Source organism: Phyllobates terribilis, unplaced genomic scaffold (assembly GCF_046119375.1).
Source record: "Phyllobates terribilis strain yellow unplaced genomic scaffold, ASM4611937v1 Scaffold_11__3_contigs__length_659146591, whole genome shotgun sequence".
NCBI classification, from domain to species: domain Eukaryota; kingdom Metazoa; phylum Chordata; class Amphibia; order Anura; family Dendrobatidae; genus Phyllobates; species Phyllobates terribilis.
This window is the reverse complement of record NW_027362771.1, coordinates 594,923,054-594,949,748: the sequence shown is the minus strand read 5'-3', so window position 1 is coordinate 594,949,748 and position 26,695 is coordinate 594,923,054. Positions and strand designations below refer to the sequence as shown.

At 52.9% G+C, this 26,695-nt stretch overlaps 1 protein-coding gene across 1 annotated transcript in view; it reads right to left on the bottom strand.

Moving 5' to 3' along the window:
* Window positions 1-26,695, bottom strand: part of LOC141167073 (mucin-12-like) — a 41,018-nt gene that overhangs the window by 4,545 nt on the left and 9,778 nt on the right. The gene's annotated exons all lie outside the window — the stretch shown is intronic.

Genomic DNA, 26,695 nt, shown 5'->3' with positions numbered 1-26,695 from the left:
CCTACTACTGACGTAGATCCCAGAGGTGAATCCCGGATTCCTGGGGTGGTCCGGGGTGTAGCGGGGTAGTAGTTGTCACACCCGGGACCCTCGGGCAGTTTTTTAAGCATTTTCCTAGTTATTCCTAGCGACAAGAAGTTGTAACTGAGCACACCCCTGCTGGTGCTAATACTTTTTTATTTTTTCTCTTTTTTTCCTGTGCGTGTAAGAAGCCAGAATAAGACGATCTGTGTAATCCCAGCAATCATCTATGAGCAGATCCGAGATCATTGTTACGTAGCAAAGGCTGAGTATTACAGCAGGCTACCACCCGGCATCTTATTACAGCAGGCCACCACCCGGCATCTTATTACAGCAGGCTACCACCCGGCATCTTATTACAGCAGGCCACCACCCGGCATCTTATTACAGCAGGCTACCACCCGTGCATCTTATTACAGCAGGTTACCACCCGGCATCTTATTACAGCAGGCTACCACCCGGCATCTTATTACAGCAGGTTACCACCCGGCATCTTATTACAGCAGGCCACCACCCGGCATCTTATTACAGCAGGTTACCACCCGGCATCTTATTACAGCAGGTTACCACCCGGCATCTTATTACAGCAGGCCACCACCCGGCATCTTATTACAGCAGGCTACCACCCAGCATCTTATTACAGCAGGTTACCACCCGGCATCTTATTACAGCAGGCCACCACCCGGCATCTTATTACAGCAGGCTACCACCCGGCATCTTATTACAGCAGGTTACCACCCGGCATCTTATTACAGCAGGCTACCACCCAGCATCTTATTACAGCAGGTTACCACCCGGCATCTTATTACAGCAGGCCACCACCCGGCATCTTATTACAGCAGGCCACCACCCGGCATCTTATTACAGCAGGCTACCACCCGGCATCTTATTACAGCAGGCTACCACCCGGCATCTTATTACAGCAGGCCACCACCCGGCATCTTATTACAGCAGGTTACCACCCGGCATCTTATTATAGCAGGCCACCACCCGGCATCTTATTACAGCAGGTTACCACCCGGCATCTTATTACAGCAGGCCACCACCCGGCATCTTATTACAGCAGGTTACCACCCGGCATCTTATTATAGCAGGCCACCACCCGGCATCTTATTACAACAGGCTACCACCCGGCATCTTATTACAGCAGGCCACCACCCGGCATCTTATTACTGCAGGCCACCACCCGGCATCTTATTACAACAGGCTACCACCCGGCATCTTATTACAGCAGGCCACCACCCGGCATCTTATTACTGCAGGTTACCACCCGGCATCTTATTATAGCAGGCTACCACCCGGCATCTTATTACAGCAGGCCACCACCCGGCATCTTATTACAGCAGGCTACCACCCGGCATCTTATTACAGCAGGCCACCACCCGGCATCTTATTACTGCAGGTTACCACCCGGCATCTTATTATAGCAGGCTACCACCTGGCATCTTATTACAGCAGGCTACCACCCGGCATCTTATTACAGCAGGCCACCACCCGGCATCTTATTACTGCAGGTTACCACCCGGCATCTTATTATAGCAGGCTACCACCTGGCATCTTATTACAGCAGGCTACCACCCGGCATCTTATTACAGCAGACCACCACCCGGCATCTTATTACAGCAGGCCACCACCCGGCATCTTATTACAGCAGGTTACCACCCGGCATCTTATTACAGCAGGCCACCACCCGGCATCTTATTACAGCAGGCCACCACCCGGCATCTTATTACAGCAGGCTACCACCCGGCATCTTATTACAGCAGGCCACCACCCGGCATCTTATTACAGCAGGCCACCACCCGGCATCTTATTACTGCAGGTTACCACCCGGCATCTTATTATAGCAGGCTACCACCTGGCATCTTATTACAGCAGGCTACCACCCGGCATCTTATTACAGCAGGCCACCACCTGGCATCTTATTACAGCAGGCCACCACCCGGCATTTTATTACTGCAGGTTACCACCCGGCATCTTATTACTGCAGGCTACCACCTGGCATCTTATTACAGCAGGCTACCACCCGGCATCTTATTACAGCAGGCCACCACCCGGCATCTTATTACTGCAGGTTACCACCCGGCATCTTATTATAGCAGGCTACCACCCGGCATCTTATTACAGCAGACCACCACCCGGCATCTTATTACAGCAGGCCACCACCCGGCATCTTATTACAGCAGGTTACCACCCGGCATCTTATTACAGCAGGCCACCACCCGGCATCTTATTACAGCAGGCTACCACCCGGCATCTTATTACAGCAGGCCACCACCCGGCATCTTATTACAGCAGGCCACCACCCGGCATCTTATTACAGCAGGCTACCACCCGGCATCTTATTACAGCAGGCCACCACCCGGCATCTTATTACAGCAGGCTACCACCCGGCATCTTATTACAGCAGGCTACCACCCGGCATCTTATTACAGCAGGCCACCACCCGGCATCTTATTACAGCAGGCCACCACCCGGCATCTTATTACTGCAGGTTACCACCCGGCATCTTATTATAGCAGGCTACCACCTGGCATCTTATTACAGCAGGCTACCACCCGGCATCTTATTACAGCAGGCCACCACCCGGCATCTTATTACTGCAGGTTACCACCCGGCATCTTATTATAGCAGGCTACCACCCGGCATCTTATTACAGCAGACCACCACCCGGCATCTTATTACAGCAGGCCACCACCCGGCATCTTATTACAGCAGGTTACCACCCGGCATCTTATTACAGCAGGCCACCACCCGGCATCTTATTACAGCAGGCCACCACCCGGCATCTTATTACAGCAGGCTACCACCCGGCATCTTATTATAGCAGGCTACCACCTGGCATCTTATTACAGCAGGCTACCACCCGGCATCTTATTACAGCAGGCCACCACCCGGCATCTTATTACAGCAGGCCACCACCCGGCATCTTATTACAGCAGGCCACCACCCGGCATCTTATTACTGCAGGTTACCACCCGGCATCTTATTATAGCAGGCTACCACCTGGCATCTTATTACAGCAGGCCACCACCCGGCATCTTATTACTGCAGGTTACCACCCGGCATCTTATTACAGCAGGCCACCACCCGGCATCTTATTACTGCAGGTTACCACCCGGCATCTTATTATAGCAGGCTACCACCCGGCATCTTATTACAGCAGACCACCACCCGGCATCTTATTACAGCAGGCCACCACCCGGCATCTTATTACAGCAGGTTACCACCCGGCATCTTATTACAGCAGGCCACCACCCGGCATCTTATTACAGCAGGCCACCACCCGGCATCTTATTACAGCAGGCTACCACCCGGCATCTTATTACAGCAGGCCACCACCCGGCATCTTATTACAGCAGGCCACCACCCGGCATCTTATTACAGCAGGCTACCACCCGGCATCTTATTACAGCAGGCTACCACCCGGCATCTTATTACAGCAGGTTACCACCCGGCATCTTATTACAGCAGGCCACCACCCGGCATCTTATTACAGCAGGCCACCACCCGGCATCTTATTACAGCAGGCTACCACCCGGCATCTTATTACAGCAGGCCACCACCCGGCATCTTATTACAGCAGGCCACCACCCGGCATCTTATTACAGCAGGCTACCACCCGGCATCTTATTACAGCAGGCTACCACCCGGCATCTTATTACAGCAGGTTACCACCCGGCATCTTATTACAGCAGGCCACCACCCGGCATCTTATTACAGCAGGCCACCACCCGGCATCTTATTACAGCAGGTTACCACCCGGCATCTTATTACAGCAGGCTACCACCCAGCATCTTATTACAGCAGGCTACCACCCGGCATCTCATTACAGCAGGATACCACCCGGCATCTTATTACAGCAGGTTACCACCCGGCATCTTATTACAGCAGGCCACCACCCGGCATCTTATTACAGCAGGCTACCACCCGGCATCTTATTACAGCAGGCCACCACCCGGCATCTCATTACAGCAGGCCACCACCCGGCATCTCATTACAGCAGGCCACAACGCGGCATCTTATTACAGCAGGCCACCACCCGGCATCTCATTACAGCAGGCCACCACCCGGCATCTCATTACAGCAGGCCACAACGCGGCATCTTATTGCAGCAGGCTACCACCCGGCATCTTATTACAGCAGGCCACCACCCGGCATCTCATTACAGCAGGCCACCACCCGGCATCTCATTACAGCAGGCCACCACCGGGTATCTTATTACAGCAGGCCACCACCCGGCATCTCATTACAGCAGGCCACCACCGGGCATCTTATTACAGCAGGCCACAACGCGGCATCTTATTGCAGCAGGCTACCACCCGGCATCTTATTACAGCAGGCCACCACCCGGCATCTTATTACAGCAGGCCACCACCCGGCATCTCATTACAGCAGGCCACAACGCGGCATCTTATTGCAGCAGGCCACCACCCGGCATCTCATTACAGCAGGCCACCACCCGGCATCTCATTACAGCAGGCCACAACGCGGCATCTTATTGCAGCAGGCTACCACCCGGCATCTTATTACAGCAGGCCACCACCCAGCATATTATTACAGCAGGCCACCACCCGGCATCTTATTGCAGCAGGCCACCACCCGGCATCTTATTACAGCAGGCCACCACCCGGCATCTTATTACAGCAGGCCACCACCTGGCATCTCATTACAGCAGGCCACAAGGCGGCATCTTATTGCAGCAGGCTACCACCCGGCATCTTATTACAGCAGGCCACCACCCAGCATATTATTACAGCAGGCCACCAACCGGCATCTTATTGCAGCAGGCCACCACCCGGCATCTCATTACAGCAGGCCACCACCCGGCATCTTATTACAGCAGGCTACCACCCGGCATCTCATTACAGCAGGCCACCACCCGGCATCTTATTAGAGCAGGCTACCACCCGGCATCTTATTACAGCAGGCCACCACCCGGCATCTCATTACAGCAGGCCACCACCCGGCATCTTATTACAGCAGGCTACCACCCGGCATCTCATTACAGCAGGCCACCACCCGGCATCTTATTACAGCAGGCCACCACCCGGCATCTTATTACAGCAGGCCACCACCCGGCATCTTATTACAGCAGGCCACCACCCGGCATCTCATTACAGCAGGCCACCACCCGGCATCTTATTACAGCAGGCCACCACCCGGCATCTTATTGCAGCAGGCTACCACCCGGCATCTTATTACAGCAGGCCACCACCCGGCATCTTATTGCAGCAGGCTACCACCCGGCATCTTATTACAGCAGGCCACCACCCGGCATCTCATTACAGCAGGCCACCACCCGGCATCTTATTGCAGCAGGCTACCACCCGGCATCTTATTGCAGCAGGCTACCACCCGGCATCTTATTACAGCAGGCCACCACCCGGCATCTTATTACAGCAGGCTACCACCCGGCATCTTATTACAGCAGGCCACCACCCGGCATCTTATTACAGCAGGCCACCACCCGGCATCTTATTACAGCAGGCCACCACCCGGCATCTTATTACAGCAGGCTACCACCCGGCATCTTATTACAGCAGGTTACCACCCGGCATCTTATTACAGCAGGCCACCACCCGGCATCTTATTACAGCAGGCCACCACCCGGCATCTTATTACAGCAGGCCACCACCCGGCATCTTATTACAGCAGGCCACCACCCGGCATCTTATTACAGCAGGCCACCACCCGGCATCTTATTACAGCAGGCTACCACCCGGCATCTTATTACAGCAGGCCACCACCCGGCATCTTATTACAGCAGGCCACCACCCGGCATCTTATTACAGCAGGCTACCACCCGGCATCTTATTACAGCAGGCTACCACCCGGCATCTTATTACAGCAGGCTACCACCCAGCATCTTATTACAGCAGGCCACCACCCGGCATCTTATTACAGCAGGCCACCACCCGGCATCTTATTACAGCAGGCCACCACCCGGCATCTGATTACAGCAGGCCACCACCCGGCATCTTATTACAGCAGGCTACCACCCGGCATCTTATTACAGCAGGCTACCACCCGGCATCTTATTACAGCAGGCCACCACCCGGCATCTGATTACAGCAGGCTACCACCCGGCATCTGATTACAGCAGGCTACCACCCGGCATCTTATTACAGCAGGCTACCACCCGGCATCTTATTACAGCAGGCCACCACCCGGCATCTTATTACAGCAGGCCACCACCCGGCATCTTATTACAGCAGGCTACCACCCGGCATCTTATTACAGCAGGCCACCACCCGGCATCTTATTACAGCAGGCCACCACCCGGCATCTTATTACAGCAGGCCACCACCCGGCATCTTATTACAGCAGGCCACCACCCGGCATCTTATTACAGCAGGCCACCACCCGGCATCTTATTACAGCAGGCCACCACCCGGCATCTTATTACAGCAGGCCACCACCCGGCATCTTATTACAGCAGGCCACCACCCGGCATCTTATTACTGCAGGCTACCACCCGGCATCTTATTACAGCAGGCCACCACCCGGCATCTTATTACTGCAGGCCACCACCCGGCATCTTATTACAGCAGGCCACCACCTGGCATCTTATTACAGCAGGCTACCACCCGGCATCTTATTACAGCAGGTTACCACCCGGCATCTTATTACAGCAGGCCACCACCCGGCATCTTATTACAGCAGGCCACCACCTGGCATCTTATTACAGCAGGCCACCTCCCGGCATCTTATTGCAGCAGGCCACCACCTGGCATCTTATTACAGCAGGCTACCACCCGGCATCTTATTACAGCAGGCCACCACCCGGCATCTTATTACAGCAGGCCACCACCCGGCATCTTATTGCAGCAGGCCACCACCCGGCATCTTATTGCAGCAGGCCACCACCCGGCATCTTATTGCAGCAGGCCACCACCCGGCATCTTATTGCAGCAGCCCACCACCCGGCATTTTATTACAGCAGGCTACCACCCGGCATCTTATTACAGCAGGCCACCACCCGGCATCTTATTACAGCAGGCCACCACCCGGCATCTTATTACAGCAGGCTACCACCCGGCATCTTATTACAGCAGGCCACCACCCGGCATCTTATTACAGCAGGCCACCACCTGGCATCTTATTACAGCAGGCTACCACCTGGCATCTTATTACAGCAGGTTACCACCCGGCATCTTATTACAGCAGGTTACCACCCGGCATCTTATTACAGCAGGCTACCACCCGGCATCTTATTACAGCAGGCTACCACCCGGCATCTTATTACAGCAGGCCACCACCCGGCATCTTATTACAGCAGGCCACCACCCGGCATCTTATTACAGCAGGCCACCACCCGGCATCTTATTACAGCAGGCCACCACCCGGCATCTTATTACAGCAGGCCACCACACGGCATCTTATTACAGCAGGCTACCACCCGGCATCTTATTACAGCAGGCCACCACCCGGCATCTTATTACTGTAGGCTACCACCCGGCATCTTATTACAGCAGGCCACCACCCGGCATCTTATTACTGCAGGCTACCACCCGGCATCTTATTACAGCAGGCCACCACCCGGCATCTTATTACAGCAGTCTACCACCCGGCATCTTATTACAGCAGGTTACCACCCGGCATCTTATTACAGCAGGCCACCACCCGGCATCTTATTACAGCAGGCCACCACCTGGCATCTTATTACAGCAGGCTACCACCCGGCATCTTATTACAGCAGGCCACCACCCGGCATCTTATTACAGCAGGCCACCACCCGGCATCTTATTACAGCAGGCCACCACCCGGCATCTTATTACAGCAGGCCACCACCTGGCATCTTATTACAGCAGGCTACCACCCGGCATCTTATTACAGCAGGCCACCACCCGGCATCTTATTACAGCAGGCCACCACCTGGCATCTTATTACAGCAGGCTACCACCCGGCATCTTATTACAGCAGGCCACCACCCGGCATCTTATTACAGCAGGCCACCACCCGGCATCTTATTACAGCAGGCCACCACCCGGCATCTTATTACAGCAGGCCACCACCCGGCATCTTATTACAGCAGGCCACCACCCGGCATCTTATTACAGCAGGCTACCACCCGGCATCTTATTACAGCAGGCCACCACCCGGCATCTTATTACAGCAGGCCACCACCCGGCATCTTATTACTGCAGGCTACCACCCGGCATCTTATTACAGCAGGCCACCACCCGGCATCTTATTACAGCAGTCTACCACCCGGCATCTTATTACAGCAGGTTACCACCCGGCATCTTATTACAGCAGGCCACCACCCGGCATCTTATTACAGCAGGCCACCACCTGGCATCTTATTACAGCAGGCTACCACCCGGCATCTTATTACAGCAGGCCACCACCCGGCATCTAATTACAGCAGGCCACCACCCGGCATCTTATTACAGCAGGCTACCACCCGGCATCTTATTACAGCAGGCCACCACCCGGCATCTTATTACAGCAGGCCACCACCTGGCATCTTATTACAGCAGGCTACCACCCGGCATCTTATTACAGCAGGCCACCACCTGGCATCTTATTACAGCAGGCTACCACCCGGCATCTTATTACAGCAGGCCACCACCCGGCATCTTATTACAGCAGGCCACCACCCGGCATCTTATTACAGCAGGCCACCACCCGGCATCTTATTACAGCAGGCCACCACCCGGCATCTTATTACAGCAGGCTACCACCCAGCATCTTATTACAGCAGGCCACCACCTGGCATCTTATTACAGCAGGCCACCACCTGGCATCTGATTACAGCAGGCTACCACCCGGAATCTTATTACAGCAGGTTACCACCCGGCATCTTATTACAGTAGGCTAGCACCCGGCATCTTATTACAGCAGGCTACCACCCGGCATCTTATTACAGCAGGCTACCACCCGGCATCTTATTACAGCAGGCTACCACCCGGCATCTTATTACAGCAGGCTACCACCCGGCATCTTATTACAGCAGGCTACCACCCGGCATCTTATTACAGTAGGCTACCACCCGGCATCTTATTACAGCAGGCTACCACCCAGCATCTTATTACAGCAGGTTACCACCCGGCATCTTATTACAGCAGGTTACCACCCGGCATCTTATTACTGCAGGTTACCACCCGGCATCTTATTACAGCAGGTTACCACCCGGCATCTTATTACAGCAGGTTACCACCCGGCATCTTATTACAGCAGGTTACCACCCGGCATCTTATTACAGCAGGTTACCACCCGGCATCTTATTACAGCAGGTTACCACCCGACATCTTATTACAGCAGGTTACCACTTGGCATCTTATTACAGCAGGTTACCACCCGGCATCTTATTACAGCAGGTTACCACCCGGCATCTTATTACTGCAGGCTACCACCCGGCATCTTATTACAGCAGGCTACCACCCGACATCTTATTACAGCAGGATAACACCCGGCATCTTATTACAGCAGGTTACCACCCGGCATCTTATTACAGCAGGCTACCACCCGGCATCTTATTACAGCAGGCTACCACCCGGCATCTTATTACAGCAGGCTACCACCCGGCATCTTATTACAGCAGGCTACCACCCGGCATCTTATTACAGCAGGTTACCACCCGGCATCTTATTACAGCAGGTTACCACCCGGCATCTTATTACAGCAGGATAACACCCGGCATCTTATTACAGCAGGCTACCACCCGGCATCTTATTACAGCAGGCCACCACCCGGCATCTTATTACAGAATGCTACCACCCGGTATCTTATTACAGCAGGCTACCACTCGGCATCTTATTACAGCAGGAGACCACCCGGCATCTTATTACAGCAGGTTACCACCCGGCATCTTATTACTGCAGGCTACCACCCGGCATCTTATTACACAATGCTACCACCCGGCATCTTATTACAGCAGGCCACCACCCGGCATCTTATTACAGCAGGCTACCACCCGGCATCTTATTACAGTAGGCTACCACCCGGCATCTTATTACAGCAGATTACCACCCGGCATCTTATTACTGCAGGCTACCACCCAGCATCTTATTACACAATGCTACCACCCGGCATCTTATTACAGCAGGCTACCACCCGGCATCTTATTACAGCAGGCTACCACCCGGCATCTTATTACAGCAGGCTACCACCCGGCATCTTATTACAGCAGGCTACCACCTGGCATCTTATTACAGCAGGCTACCACCCGGCATCTTATTACAGCAGGCTACCACCCGGCATCTTATTACAGCAGGCTACCACCCGGCATCTTATTACAGCAGGCCACCACCTGGCATCTTATTACAGTAGGCTACCACCCGGCATCTTATTACAGCAGGCCACCACCCGGCATCTTATTACAGCAGGCCACCACCCGGCATCTTATTACAGCAGGCTACCACCCGGCATCTTATTACAGCAGGTTACCACCCGGCATCTTATTACAGCAGGCTACCACCCGGCATCTTATTACACAATGCTACCACCCGGCATCTTATTACAGCAGGCTACCACCCGGCATCTTATTACAGCAGGCTACCACCCGGCATCTTATTACAGCAGATTACCACCCAGCATCTTATTACACAATGCTACCACCCGGCATCTTATTACAGCAGGCTACCACCCGGCATCTTATTACAGCAGGCTACCACCCGGCATCTTATTACAGCAGGCCACCACCTGGCATCTTATTACAGTAGGCCACCACCCGGCATCTTATTACAGCAGGCTACCACCCGGCACCTTATTACAGCAGGTTACCACCCGGCATCTTATTACAGCAGGCTACCACCCGGCATCTTATTACAGCAGGCTACCACCCGGCATCTTATTACAGCAGGCCACCACCTGGCATCTTATTACAGTAGGCCACCACCCGGCATCTTATTACAGCAGGCTACCACCCGGCATCTTATTACAGCAGGTTACCACCCGGCATCTTATTACAGCAGGCTACCACCCGGCATCTTATTACAGCAGGCTACCACCAGGCATCTTATTACAGCAAGCTACCACCCGGCATCTTATTACAGCATGCTACCACCCGGCATCTTATTACAGAAGGCTACCACCCGGCATCTTATTACAGCAGGCTACCACCCGGCATCTTATTACAGCAGGCTACCACCCGTGCATTTTATTACAGCAGGCTACCACCCGGCATCTTATTACAGCAGGCTACCACCCGGCATCTTATTACAGCAGGATACCACACGGGCATCTTATTACAGCAGGCTACCACCAGGGCATCTTATTACAGCAGGCTACCACCCGGCATCTTATTACAGCAGGCTACCACCCGGCATCTTATTACTGCAGGCTACCACCCGGCATCTTATTACTGCAGGCTACCACCCGGCATCTTATTACTGCAGGCTACCACCCGGCATCTTATTACAGCAGGCTACCACCCGGCATCTTATTATAGCAGGCTACCACCCGGCATCTTATTACAGCAGGCTACCACCCGGGATCTTATTATAGCAGGTTACCACCCGGCATCTTATTACTGCAGGCTACCACCCGGCATCTTATTACAGCAGGCTACCACCCGGCATCTTATTACAGCAGGCTACCATCCGGCATCTTATTACAGAATGCTACCACCCGGCATCTTATTATAGCAGGCTACCACCCGGCATCTTATTACAGCAGGCTACCACCCGGGATCTTATTATAGCAGGTTACCACCCGGCATCTTATTACTGCAGGCTACCACCCGGCATCTTATTACAGCAGGCTACCACCCGGCATCTTATTACAGCAGGCTACCACCCGGCATCTTATTATAGCAGGCTACCACCCGGCATCTTATTACAGCAGGCTACCACCCGGCATCTTATTATAGCAGGCTACCACCCGGCATCTTATTACTGCAGGCTACCACCCGGCATCTTATTACTGCAGGTTACCACCCGGCATCTTATTACAGCAGGCTACCACCCGGCATCTTATTACAGTAGGCCACCACCCGGCATCTTATTACAGCAGGCCACCACCCGGCATCTTATTACAGCAGGCCACCACCTGGCATCTTATTACAGCAGGCCACCACCTGGCATCTTATTACAGCAGGCTACCACCCGGCATCTTATTACAGCAGGCTACCACCCGGCATCTTATTACAGCAGGCCACCATCCGGCATCTTATTACAGCAGGCTACCACCCGGCATCTTATTACAGCAGGCCACCATCCGGCATCTTATTACTGCAGGCTACCACCCGGCATCTTATTACTGCAGGCTACCACCCGGCATCTTATTACAGCAGGCTACCACCCGGCATCTTATTACAGCAGGCTACCACCCGGCATCTTATTACAGCAGGCTACCACCCGGCATCTTATTACAGCAGGCCACCACCCGGCATCTGATTACAGCAGGCCACCACCCGGCATCTTATTACAGCAGGCTACCACCCGGCATCTTATTACAGCAGGCTACCACCCGGCATCTTATTACAGCAGGCCACCACCCGGCATCTGATTACAGCAGGCTACCACCCGGCATCTGATTACAGCAGGCTACCACCCGGCATCTTATTACAGCAGGCTACCACCCGGCATCTTATTACAGCAGGCCACCACCCGGCATCTTATTACAGCAGGCCACCACCCGGCATCTTATTACAGCAGGCTACCACCCGGCATCTTATTACAGCAGGCCACCACCCGGCATCTTATTACAGCAGGCCACCACCCGGCATCTTATTACAGCAGGCCACCACCCGGCATCTTATTACAGCAGGCCACCACCCGGCATCTTATTACAGCAGGCCACCACCCGGCATCTTATTACAGCAGGCCACCACCCGGCATCTTATTACAGCAGGCCACCACCCGGCATCTTATTACAGCAGGCCACCACCCGGCATCTTATTACTGCAGGCTACCACCCGGCATCTTATTACAGCAGGCCACCACCCGGCATCTTATTACTGCAGGCCACCACCCGGCATCTTATTACAGCAGGCCACCACCTGGCATCTTATTACAGCAGGCTACCACCCGGCATCTTATTACAGCAGGTTACCACCCGGCATCTTATTACAGCAGGCCACCACCCGGCATCTTATTACAGCAGGCCACCACCTGGCATCTTATTACAGCAGGCCACCACCCGGCATCTTATTACAGCAGGCCACCACCTGGCATCTTATTACAGCAGGCTACCACCCGGCATCTTATTACAGCAGGCCACCACCCGGCATCTTATTACAGCAGGCCACCACCCGGCATCTTATTGCAGCAGGCCACCACCCGGCATCTTATTGCAGCAGGCCACCACCCGGCATCTTATTGCAGCAGGCCACCACCCGGCATCTTATTGCAGCAGCCCACCACCCGGCATTTTATTACAGCAGGCTACCACCCGGCATCTTATTACAGCAGGCCACCACCCGGCATCTTATTACAGCAGGCCACCACCCGGCATCTTATTACAGCAGGCTACCACCCGGCATCTTATTACAGCAGGCCACCACCCGGCATCTTATTACAGCAGGCCACCACCTGGCATCTTATTACAGCAGGCTACCACCTGGCATCTTATTACAGCAGGTTACCACCCGGCATCTTATTACAGCAGGTTACCACCCGGCATCTTATTACAGCAGGCTACCACCCGGCATCTTATTACAGCAGGCTACCACCCGGCATCTTATTACAGCAGGCCACCACCCGGCATCTTATTACAGCAGGCCACCACCCGGCATCTTATTACAGCAGGCCACCACCCGGCATCTTATTACAGCAGGCCACCACCCGGCATCTTATTACAGCAGGCCACCACACGGCATCTTATTACAGCAGGCTACCACCCGGCATCTTATTACAGCAGGCCACCACCCGGCATCTTATTACTGTAGGCTACCACCCGGCATCTTATTACAGCAGGCCACCACCCGGCATCTTATTACTGCAGGCTACCACCCGGCATCTTATTACAGCAGGCCACCACCCGGCATCTTATTACAGCAGTCTACCACCCGGCATCTTATTACAGCAGGTTACCACCCGGCATCTTATTACAGCAGGCCACCACCCGGCATCTTATTACAGCAGGCCACCACCTGGCATCTTATTACAGCAGGCTACCACCCGGCATCTTATTACAGCAGGCCACCACCCGGCATCTTATTACAGCAGGCCACCACCCGGCATCTTATTACAGCAGGCCACCACCCGGCATCTTATTACAGCAGGCCACCACCTGGCATCTTATTACAGCAGGCTACCACCCGGCATCTTATTACAGCAGGCCACCACCCGGCATCTTATTACAGCAGGCCACCACCTGGCATCTTATTACAGCAGGCTACCACCCGGCATCTTATTACAGCAGGCCACCACCCGGCATCTTATTACAGCAGGCCACCACCCGGCATCTTATTACAGCAGGCCACCACCCGGCATCTTATTACAGCAGGCCACCACCCGGCATCTTATTACAGCAGGCCACCACCCGGCATCTTATTACAGCAGGCTACCACCCGGCATCTTATTACAGCAGGCCACCACCCGGCATCTTATTACTGTAGGCTACCACCCGGCATCTTATTACAGCAGGCCACCACCCGGCATCTTATTACTGCAGGCTACCACCCGGCATCTTATTACAGCAGGCCACCACCCGGCATCTTATTACAGCAGTCTACCACCCGGCATCTTATTACAGCAGGTTACCACCCGGCATCTTATTACAGCAGGCCACCACCCGGCATCTTATTACAGCAGGCCACCACCTGGCATCTTATTACAGCAGGCTACCACCCGGCATCTTATTACAGCAGGCCACCACCCGGCATCTTATTACAGCAGGCCACCACCCGGCATCTTATTACAGCAGGCTACCACCCGGCATCTTATTACAGCAGGCCACCACCCGGCATCTTATTACAGCAGGCCACCACCTGGCATCTTATTACAGCAGGCTACCACCCGGCATCTTATTACAGCAGGCCACCACCTGGCATCTTATTACAGCAGGCTACCACCCGGCATCTTATTACAGCAGGCCACCACCCGGCATCTTATTACAGCAGGCCACCACCCGGCATCTTATTACAGCAGGCCACCACCCGGCATCTTATTACAGCAGGCCACCACCTGGCATCTTATTACAGCAGGCCACCACCCGGCATCTTATTACAGCAGGCTACCACCCAGCATCTTATTACAGCAGGCCACCACCTGGCATCTTATTACAGCAGGCCACCACCTGGCATCTGATTACAGCAGGCTACCACCCGGCATCTTATTAAAGCAGGCTACCACCCGGAATCTTATTACAGCAGGTTACCACCCGGCATCTTATTACAGTAGGCTAGCACCCGGCATCTTATTACAGCAGGCTACCACCCGGCATCTTATTACAGCAGGCTACCACCCGGCATCTTATTACAGCAGGCTACCACCCGGCATCTTATTACAGCAGGCTACCACCCGGCATCTTATTACAGCAGGCTACCACCCGGCATCTTATTACAGTAGGCTACCACCCGGCATCTTATTACAGCAGGCTACCACCCAGCATCTTATTACAGCAGGTTACCACCCGGCATCTTATTACAGCAGGTTACCACCCGGCATCTTATTACTGCAGGTTACCACCCGGCATCTTATTACAGCAGGTTACCACCTGGCATCTTATTACAGCAGGTTACCACCCGGCATCTTATTACAGCAGGTTACCTCCCGGCATCTTATTACAGCAGGTTACCACCCGACATCTTATTACAGCAGGTTACCACCTGGCATCTTATTACAGCAGGCTACCACCCGGCATCTTATTACAGCAGGTTACCACCCGGCATCTTATTACAGCAGGTTACCTCCCGGCATCTTATTACAGCAGGTTACCACCCGACATCTTATTACAGCAGGTTAGCACTTGGCATCTTATTACAGCAGGTTACCACCCGGCATCTTATTACAGCAGGTTACCACCCGGCATCTTATTACTGCAGGCTACCACCCGGCATCTTATTACAGCAGGCTACCACCCGACATCTTATTACAGCAGGATACCACCCGGCATCTTATTACAGCAGGTTACCACCCGGCATCTTATTACAGCAGGCTACCACCCGGCATCTTATTACAGCAGGCCACCACCCGGCATCTTATTACAGAATGCTACCACCCGGTATCTTATTACAGCAGGCTACCACTCGGCATCTTATTACAGCAGGAGACCACCCGGCATCTTATTACAGCAGGTTACCACCCGGCATCTTATTACTGCAGGCTACCACCCGGCATCTTATTACAGCAGGCCACCACCCGGCATCTTATTACAGAATGCTACCACCCGGTATCTTATTACAGCAGGCTACCACTCGGCATCTTATTACAGCAGGAGACCACCCGGCATCTTATTACAGCAGGTTACCACCCGGCATCTTATTACAGCAGGTTACCACCCGGCATCTTATTACAGCAGGCCACCACCCGGCATCTTATTACAGCAGGCTACCACCCGGCATCTTATTACAGCAGGCTACCACCCGGCATCTTATTACAGCAGGCTACCACCCGGCATCTTATTACAGCAGATTACCACCCGGCATCTTATTACTGCAGGCTACCACCCAGCATCTTATTACACAATGCTACCACCCGGCATCTTATTACAGCAGGCTACCACCCGGCATCTTATTACAGCAGGCTACCACCCGGCATCTTATTACAGCAGGCTACCACCCGGCATCTTATTACAGCAGGCTACCACCTGGCATCTTATTACAGCAGGCTACCACCCGGCATCTTATTACAGCAGGCTACCACCCGGCATCTTATTACAGCAGGCTACCACCCGGCATCTTATTACAGCAGGCCACCACCTGGCATCTTATTACAGTAGGCCACCACCCGGCATCTTATTACAGCAGGCTACCACCCGGCATCTTATTACAGCAGGTTACCACCCGGCATCTTATTACAGCAGGCTACCACCCGGCATCTTATTACACAATGCTACCACCCGGCATCTTATTACAGCAGGCTACCACCCGGCATCTTATTACAGCAGGCTACCACCCGGCATCTTATTACAGCAGATTACCACCCAGCATCTTATTACACAATGCTACCACCCGGCATCTTATTACAGCAGGCTACCACCCGGCATCTTATTACAGCAGGCTACCACCCGGCATCTTATTACAGCAGGCCACCACCTGGCATCTTATTACAGTAGGCCACCACCCGGCATCTTATTACAGCAGGCTACCACCCGGCATCTTATTACAGCAGGTTACCACCCGGCATCTTATTACAGCAGGCTACCACCCGGCATCTTATTACAGCAGGCTACCACCCGGCATCTTATTACAGCAGGCCACCACCTGGCATCTTATTACAGTAGGCCACCACCCGGCATCTTATTACAGCAGGCTACCACCCGGCATCTTATTACAGCAGGTTACCACCCGGCATCTTATTACAGCAGGCTACCACCCGGCATCTTATTACAGCAGGCTACCACCAGGCATCTTATTACAGCAAGCTACCACCCGGCATCTTATTACAGCATGCTACCACCCGGCATCTTATTACAGAAGGCTACCACCCGGCATCTTATTACAGCAGGCTACCACCCGGCATCTTATTACAGCAGGCTACCACCCGTGCATTTTATTACAGCAGGCTACCACCCGGCATCTTATTACAGCAGGCTACCACCCGGCATCTTATTACAGCAGGATACCACACGGGCATCTTATTACAGCAGGCTACCACCAGGGCATCTTATTACAGCAGGCTACCACCCGGCATCTTATTACTGCAGGCTACCACCCGGCATCTTATTACTGCAGGCTGCCACCCGGCATCTTATTACTGCAGGCTACCACCCGGCATCTTATTACTGCAGGCTACCACCCGGCATCTTATTACAGCAGGCTACCACCCGGCATCTTATTATAGCAGGCTACCACCCGGCATCTTATTACAGCAGGCTACCACCCGGGATCTTATTATAGCAGGTTACCACCCGGCATCTTATTACTGCAGGCTACCACCCGGCATCTTATTACAGCAGGCTACCACCCGGCATCTTATTACAGCAGGCTACCATCCGGCATCTTATTACAGAATGCTACCACCCGGCATCTTATTATAGCAGGCTACCACCCGGCATCTTATTACAGCAGGCTACCACCCGGCATCTTATTACAGCAGGCTACCACCCGGGATCTTATTATAGCAGGTTACCACCCGGCATCTTATTACTGCAGGCTACCACCCGGCATCTTATTACAGCAGGCTACCACCCGGCATCTTATTACAGCAGGCTACCACCCGGCATCTTATTATAGCAGGCTACCACCCGGCATCTTATTACAGCAGGTTACCACCCGGCATCTTATTACAGCAGGCTACCACCCGGCATCTTATTACACAATGCTACCACCCGGCATCTTATTACAGCAGGCTACCACCCGGCATCTTATTACAGCAGGCTACCACCCGGCATCTTATTACAGCAGAATACCACCCAGCATCTTATTACACAATGCTACCACCCGGCATCTTATTACAGCAGGCTACCACCCGGCATCTTATTACAGCAGGCTACCACCCGGCATCTTATTACAGCAGGCCACCACCTGGCATCTTATTACAGTAGGCCACCACCCGGCATCTTATTACAGCAGGCTACCACCCGGCATCTTATTACAGCAGGTTACCACCCGGCATCTTATTACAGCAGGCTACCACCCGGCATCTTATTACAGCAGGCTACCACCCGGCATCTTATTACAGCAGGCCACCACCTGGCATCTTATTACAGTAGGCCACCACCCGGCATCTTATTACAGCAGGCTACCACCCGGCATCTTATTACAGCAGGTTACCACCCGGCATCTTATTACAGCAGGCTACCACCCGGCATCTTATTACAGCAGGCTACCACCAGGCATCTTATTACAGCAAGCTACCACCCGGCATCTTATTACAGCATGCTACCACCCGGCATCTTATTACAGAAGGCTACCACCCGGCATCTTATTACAGCAGGCTACCACCCGGCATCTTATTACAGCAGGCTACCACCCGTGCATTTTATTACAGCAGGCTACCACCCGGCATCTTATTACAGCAGGCTACCACCCGGCATCTTATTACAGCAGGATACCACACGGGCATCTTATTACAGCAGGCTACCACCAGGGCATCTTATTACAGCAGGCTACCACCCGGCATCTTATTACTGCAGGCTACCACCCGGCATCTTATTACTGCAGGCTGCCACCCGGCATCTTATTACTGCAGGCTACCACCCGGCATCTTATTACTGCAGGCTACCACCCGGCATCTTATTACAGCAGGCTACCACCCGGCATCTTATTATAGCAGGCTACCACCCGGCATCTTATTACAGCAGGCTACCACCCGGGATCTTATTATAGCAGGTTACCACCCGGCATCTTATTACTGCAGGCTACCACCCGGCATCTTATTACAGCAGGCTACCACCCGGCATCTTATTACAGCAGGCTACCATCCGGCATCTTATTACAGAATGCTACCACCCGGCATCTTATTATAGCAGGCTACCACCCGGCATCTTATTACAGCAGGCTACCACCCGGCATCTTATTACAGCAGGCTACCACCCGGGATCTTATTATAGCAGGTTACCACCCGGCATCTTATTACTGCAGGCTACCACCCGGCATCTTATTACAGCAGGCTACCACCCGGCATCTTATTACAGCAGGCTACCACCCGGCATCTTATTATAGCAGGCTACCACCCGGCATCTTATTACAGCAGACTACCACCCGGCATCTTATTACTGCAGGCTACCACCCGGCATCTTATTACTGCAGGTTACCACCCGGCATCTTATTACAGCAGGCTACCACCCGGCATCTTATTACAGTAGGCCACCACCCGGCATCTTATTACAGCAGGCCACCACCCGGCATCTTATTACAGCAGGCCACCACCTGGCATCTTATTACAGCAGGCCACCACCTGGCATCTTATTACAGCAGGCTACCACCCGGCATCTTATTACAGCAGGCTACCACCCGGCATCTTATTACTGCAGGCTACCACCCGGCATCTTATTACTGCAGGCTACCACCCGGCATCTTATTACAGCAGGCTACCACCCGGCATCTTATTACAGCAGGCTACCACCCGGCATCTTATTACAGCAGGCTACCACCCGGCATCTTATTACAGCAGGCTACCACCCGGCATCTTATTACAGAATGCTACCACCCGGCATCTTATTATAGCAGGCTACCACCCGGCATCTTATTACAGCAGGCTACCACCCGGCATCTTATTATAGCAGGCTACCACCCGGCATCTTATTACTGCAGGCTACCACCCGGCATCTTATTACAGCAGGCTACCACCCGGCATCTTATTACAGCAGGCTACCACCCGGCATCTTATTACAGAATGCTACCACCCGGCATCTTATTATAGCAGGCTACCACCCGGCATCTTATTACAGCAGGCTACCACCCGGGATCTTATTATAGCAGGTTACCACCCGGCATCTTATTACTGCAGGCTACCACCCGGCATCTTATTACAGCAGGCTACCACCCGGCATCTTATTACAGCAGGCTACCACCCGGCATCTTATTATTGCAGGCTACCACCCGGCATCTTATTACAGCAGGCTACCACCCTGCATCTTATTACAGCAGGCTACCACCCGGAATCTTATTACAGCAGGCTACCACCATGCCGGCATCTTATTACAGCAGGCTACCACCATGCCGGCATCTTATTACAGCAGGCTACCACCATGCCAGCATCTTATTACAGCAGGCTACCACCATGCCGGCATCTTATTACAGCAGGCTACCACCCGGCATCTTATTACAGCAGGCCACCACCTGGCATCTTATTACAGCAGGCCACCACCTGGCATCTTATTACAGCAGGCTACCACCCGGCATCTTATTACAGCAGGCCACCACCCGGCATCTTATTACTGCAGGCTACCACCCGGCATCTTATTACTGCAGGCTACCACCCGGCATCTTATTACAGCAGGCTACCACCCGGCATCTTATTACAGCAGGCTACCACCCGGCATCTTATTACAGCAGGCTACCACCCGGCATCTTATTACAGCAGGCTACCACCCGGCATCTTATTACAGAATGCTACCACCCGGCATCTTATTATAGCAGGCTACCACCCGGCATCTTATTACAGCAGGCTACCACCCGGCATCTTATTATAGCAGGCTACCACCCGGCATCTTATTACTGCAGGCTACCACCCGGCATCTTATTACAGCAGGCTACCACCCGGCATCTTATTACAGCAGGCTACCACCCGGCATCTTATTACAGAATGCTACCACCCGGCATCTTATTATAGCAGGCTACCACCCGGCATCTTATTACAGCAGGCTACCACCCGGGATCTTATTATAGCAGGTTACCACCCGGCATCTTATTACTGCAGGCTACCACCCGGCATCTTATTACAGCAGGCTACCACCCGGCATCTTATTACAGCAGGCTACCACCCGGCATCTTATTATTGCAGGCTACCACCCGGCATCTTATTACAGCAGGCTACCACCCTGCATCTTATTACAGCAGGCTACCACCCGGAATCTTATTACAGCAGGCTACCACCATGCCGGCATCTTATTACAGCAGGCTACCACCATGCCGGCATCTTATTACAGCAGGCTACCACCATGCCAGCATCTTATTACAGCAGGCTACCACCATGCCGGCATCTTATTACAGCAGGCTACCACCCGGCATCTTATTACAGCAGGTTACCACCCGGCATCTTATTACAGCAGGCCACGACCCGGCATCTTATTACAGCAGGCCACCACCCGGCATCTTATTACAGCAGGCTACCACCCGGCATCTTATTACAGCAGGCCACGACCCGGCATCTTATTACAGCAGGCTACCACCCGGAATCTTATTACAGCAGGCTACCACCATGCCGGCATCTTATTACAGCAGGCTACCACCCGGCATCTTATTACAGCAGGTTACCACCCGGCATCTTATTACAGCAGGCTACCACCCGGCATCTTATTACAGCAGGCTACCACCCGGCATCTTATTACAGCAGGCTACCACCCGGCATCTTATTACAGCAGGCTACCACCCGGCATCTTATTACAGCAGGTTACCACCCGGCATCTTATTACAGCAGGCTACCACCCGGCATCTTATTACAGCAGGCTACCACCCGGCATCTTATTACTGCAGGCTACCACCCGGCATCTTATTACAGCAGGCTACCACCCGGCATCTTATTACAGCAGGTTACCACCCAGCATCTTATTACTGCAGGCTACCACCCGGCATCTTATTACAGCAGATTACCACCCGGCATCTTATTACAGCAGGCTACCACCCGGCATCTTATTACTGCAGGCTACCACCATGCCAGCATCTTATTATAGCAGGCTACTACCCGGCATCTTATTACAGCAGGTTACCACCCGGCATCTTATTACAGCAGGTTACCACCCGGCATCTTATTACTGCAGGCTACCACCCGGCATCTTATTACAGCAGGTTACCACCCGGCATCTAATTACTGCAGGCTACCACCCGGCATCTTATTACAGCAGGCCACCACCCGGCATCTTATTACAGCAGGCTACCACCCGGCATCTTATTACAGCAGGCTACCACCCGGTATCTTATTACAGCAGGCTACCACCCGGCATCTTATTACAGCAGGCTACCACCCGGCATCTTATTACAGCAGGCTACCGCCCGGCATCTTATTACAGCAGGCTACCACCCGGCATCTTATTACAGCAGGCTACCACCCGGCATCTTATTACAGCAGGTTACCACCCGGCATCTTATTACATCAGGTTACCACCCGGCATCTTATTACAGCAGGTTACCACCCGGAATCTTATTACTGCAGGTTACCTCCCGGCATGTTGTTACTGCAGGCTACCACCCGACATCTTATTATAGCAGGCTACCACCCAGCATCTTATTACAGCAGGTTACCACCCGGCATCTTATTACAGCAGGTTACCACCCGGCATCTTATTACAGCAGGTTACCACCCGGCATCTTATTACAGCAGGCCACGACCTGGCATCTTATTACAGAAAGCTACCACCCGGCATCTTATTACAGCAGGCTACCACCCGGCATCTTATTACAGCAGGTTACCACCCGGCATCTTATTACAGCAGGTTACCACCCGGCATCTTGTTACAGCAGGTTAGCACCCGGCATCTTATTACAGCAGGTTACCACCCGGCATCTTGTTACAGCAGGTTACCACCCGGCATCTTATTACAGCAGGTTACCACCTGGCATCTTATTACAGCAGGCTACCACCCGGCATCTTATTACAGCAGGCTACCACCCGGCATCTTATTACAGCAGGCTACCACCCGGCATCTTATTACAGCAGATTACCACCCGGCTTCTTATTACTGCAGGCTACCACCCAGCATCTTATTACACAATGCTACCACCCGGCATCTTATTACAGCAGGCTACCACCTGGCATCTTATTACAGCAGGCTACCACCCGGCATCTTATTACAGCAGGCTACCACCTGGCATCTTATTACAGCAGGCTACCACCCGGCATCTTATTACAGCAGGCTACCACCCGGCATCTTATTACAGCAGGCTATCACCCGGCATCTTATTACAGCAGGCCACCACCCGGCATCTTATTACAGCAGGCCACCACCCGGCATCTTATTACAGCAGGCTACCACCCGGCATCTTATTACAGCAGGTTACCACCCGACATCTTATTATAGCAGGATACCACCCGGCATCTTATTACAGCAGGCTACCACCCGGCATCTTATTACAGCAGGCTACCACCCGGTATCTTATTACAGCAGGCTACCACCCGGCATCTTATTACAGCAGGCTACCACCCGGAATCTTATTACAGCAGGCCACCACCCGGCATCTTATTACAGCAGGCTACCACCCGGGCATCTTATTACAGCAGGCTACCACCCGGCATCTTATTACAGCAGGCTACCACCCGGGCATCTTATTACAGCAGGCTACCACCCGGGCATCTTATTACAGCAGGCTACCACCCGGCATCTTATTACAGCAGGCTACCACTCGGCATCTTATTACAGCAGGCTACCACCCGGCATCTTATTACTGCAGGCTACCACCCGACATCTTATTACAGCAGGCTACCACCCGGCATCTTATTACTGCAGGCTACCACCCGGCATCTTATTACAGCAGGCTACCACCCGGCATCTTATTACAGCAGGCTACCACCCAGCATCTTATTACAGCAGGCTACCACCCGGCATCTTATTACAGCAGGCTACCACCCGGCATCTTATTACAGCAGGCTACCACCCGGCATCTTATTACAGCAGGCTACCACCCGGCATCTTATTACAGCAGGCTACCATCCGGCATCTTATTACAGAATGCTACCACCCGGCATCTTATTACAGCAGGCTACCACCCGACATCTTATTATAGCAGGCTACCACCCGGCATCTTATTACAGCAGGCTACCACCCGGCATCTTATTACAGCAGGCTACCACCTGGCATCTTATTACAGCAGGCTACCACCCGGCATCTTATTACAGAATGCTACCACCCGGCATCTCATTACAGCAGGCTACCACCCGGCATCTTATTACAGCAGGCCACCACCCGGCATCTTATTACAGCAGGCTACCACCCGGCATCTTATTACAGCAGGCTACCACCCGGCATCTTATTACAGCAGGCTACCATCCGGCATCTTATTACAGAATGCTACCACCCGGCATCTTATTATAGCAGGCTACCACCCGGCATCTTATTACAGCAGGCTACCACCCGGCATCTTATTACAGCAGGCTACCACCTGGCATCTTATTACAGCAGGCTACCACCCGGCATCTTATTACAGAATGCTACCACCCGGCATCTTATTACAGCAGGCTACCACCTGGCATCTTATTACAGCAGGCTACCATCCGGCATCTTATTACAGAATGCTACCACCCGGCATCTTATTATAGCAGGCTACCACCCGGCATCTTATTACAGCAGGCTACCACCCGGCATCTTATTACAGCAGGCTACCACCCGGCATCTTATTACAGCAGGCTACCATCCGGCATCTTATTACAGAATGCTACCACCCGGCATCTTATTATAGCAGGCTACCACCCGGCATCTTATTACAGCAGGCTACCACCCGGCATCTTATTACAGCAGGCTACCACCCGGCATCTTATTACAGCAGGCTACCACCCGGCATCTTATTACAGCAGGCTACCACCTGGCATCTTATTACAGCAGGCTACCACCCGGCATCTCATTACAGCAGGCTACCACCCGGCATCTTATTACAGCAGGTTACCACCCTACATCTTATTACAGCAGGCTACCACCCGACATCTTATTACAGCAGGCTACCACCCGGCATCTTATTGTAGCAGATTACCACCCGGCATCTTATTACAGCAGGATAGCACCCGGCATCTTATTACAGCAGACTACCGCCCGGCATCTTATTATAGCAGGCTACCACCCGGCATCTTATTACAGTAGGCCACCACCCGGCATCTTATTACAGCAGGCTACCACCCGGCATCTTATTACAGCAGACTACCGCCCGGCATCTTATTATAGCAGGCTACCACCCGGCATCTTATTACAGTAGGCCACCACCCGGCATCTTATTACAGCAGACTACCACCCGGCATCTTATTACAGCAGGCTACCACCCGGCATCTTATTACAGTAGGCTACCACCCGGCATCTTATTACTGCAGGCTACCACCCGGAATCTTATTACAGCAGGCTACCACCCGGCATCTTATTACAGCAGGCTACCACCCGGCATCTTATTACAGCAGGCTACCACCCGGCATCTTATTACAGTAGGCTACCACCCGGCATCTTATTACTGCAGGCAACCACCCGGCATCTTATTGTAGCAGGCTGCCGCTATCTTTGGATGTTATAATCCGTTTGCTATCAGTAATGTACGTGCAGTGTGTGTTTGTTTTATTTACCGGTTGCCGTCTCCTGCCGTTTCCAGCATGGCTCCCGTCCACTCCCGCATCATGTGACCGTGGCTGTGACTCCCCTGCTCACTACAGTGTTTACTGTGTGGACAAGAAGGATAACTCCCAACCATCCCAGATATACTGAACGTGGGGAGCTATCCTGTGAGGTCGGGGGTATGGCCCATCATCAACGGAGCAGGGAGCCGACAGGTCCTTCCTCCACCAATCAGTCTGTGTAAAGGCTGATGAAGGCCTGGACATATGGGTCACATGACGTTCTTAAGTCTTGTGACCAGAAGGCGATGACAAGAAGCAGGATATAGGCTAGGTGTGTGTGTATGCGTGTTTTTTATATGTAATTTAGCAGAGTTGTGTGTTGATGTAACAGCTATGTGTGTGATGCAAAAGAGTTGTGTGTTCATATAGAGTTATGGATGTGTGATATGGCAAAGTTGTAAGTTGATGTAGTAGAGTTGTGTGTGTTGATGTAGCAGAATGATGTGTTGATGTAGTAGTGTTATATTTGTGAGATGTAACAGACTATTGCGTGTTGATGTAGCAGAGTTGTGTATTTGTGGAAGGAGGCATCAGACTCTGTGTGGGGAATGGAGTGTGTAGGGGATAATACTGTGTGGAGGACACTGTTGGGGCCGTTAAAATGGTGTTGGGTTTGTCTGACTACTCACGGGTCTCACTAGGAGAATATT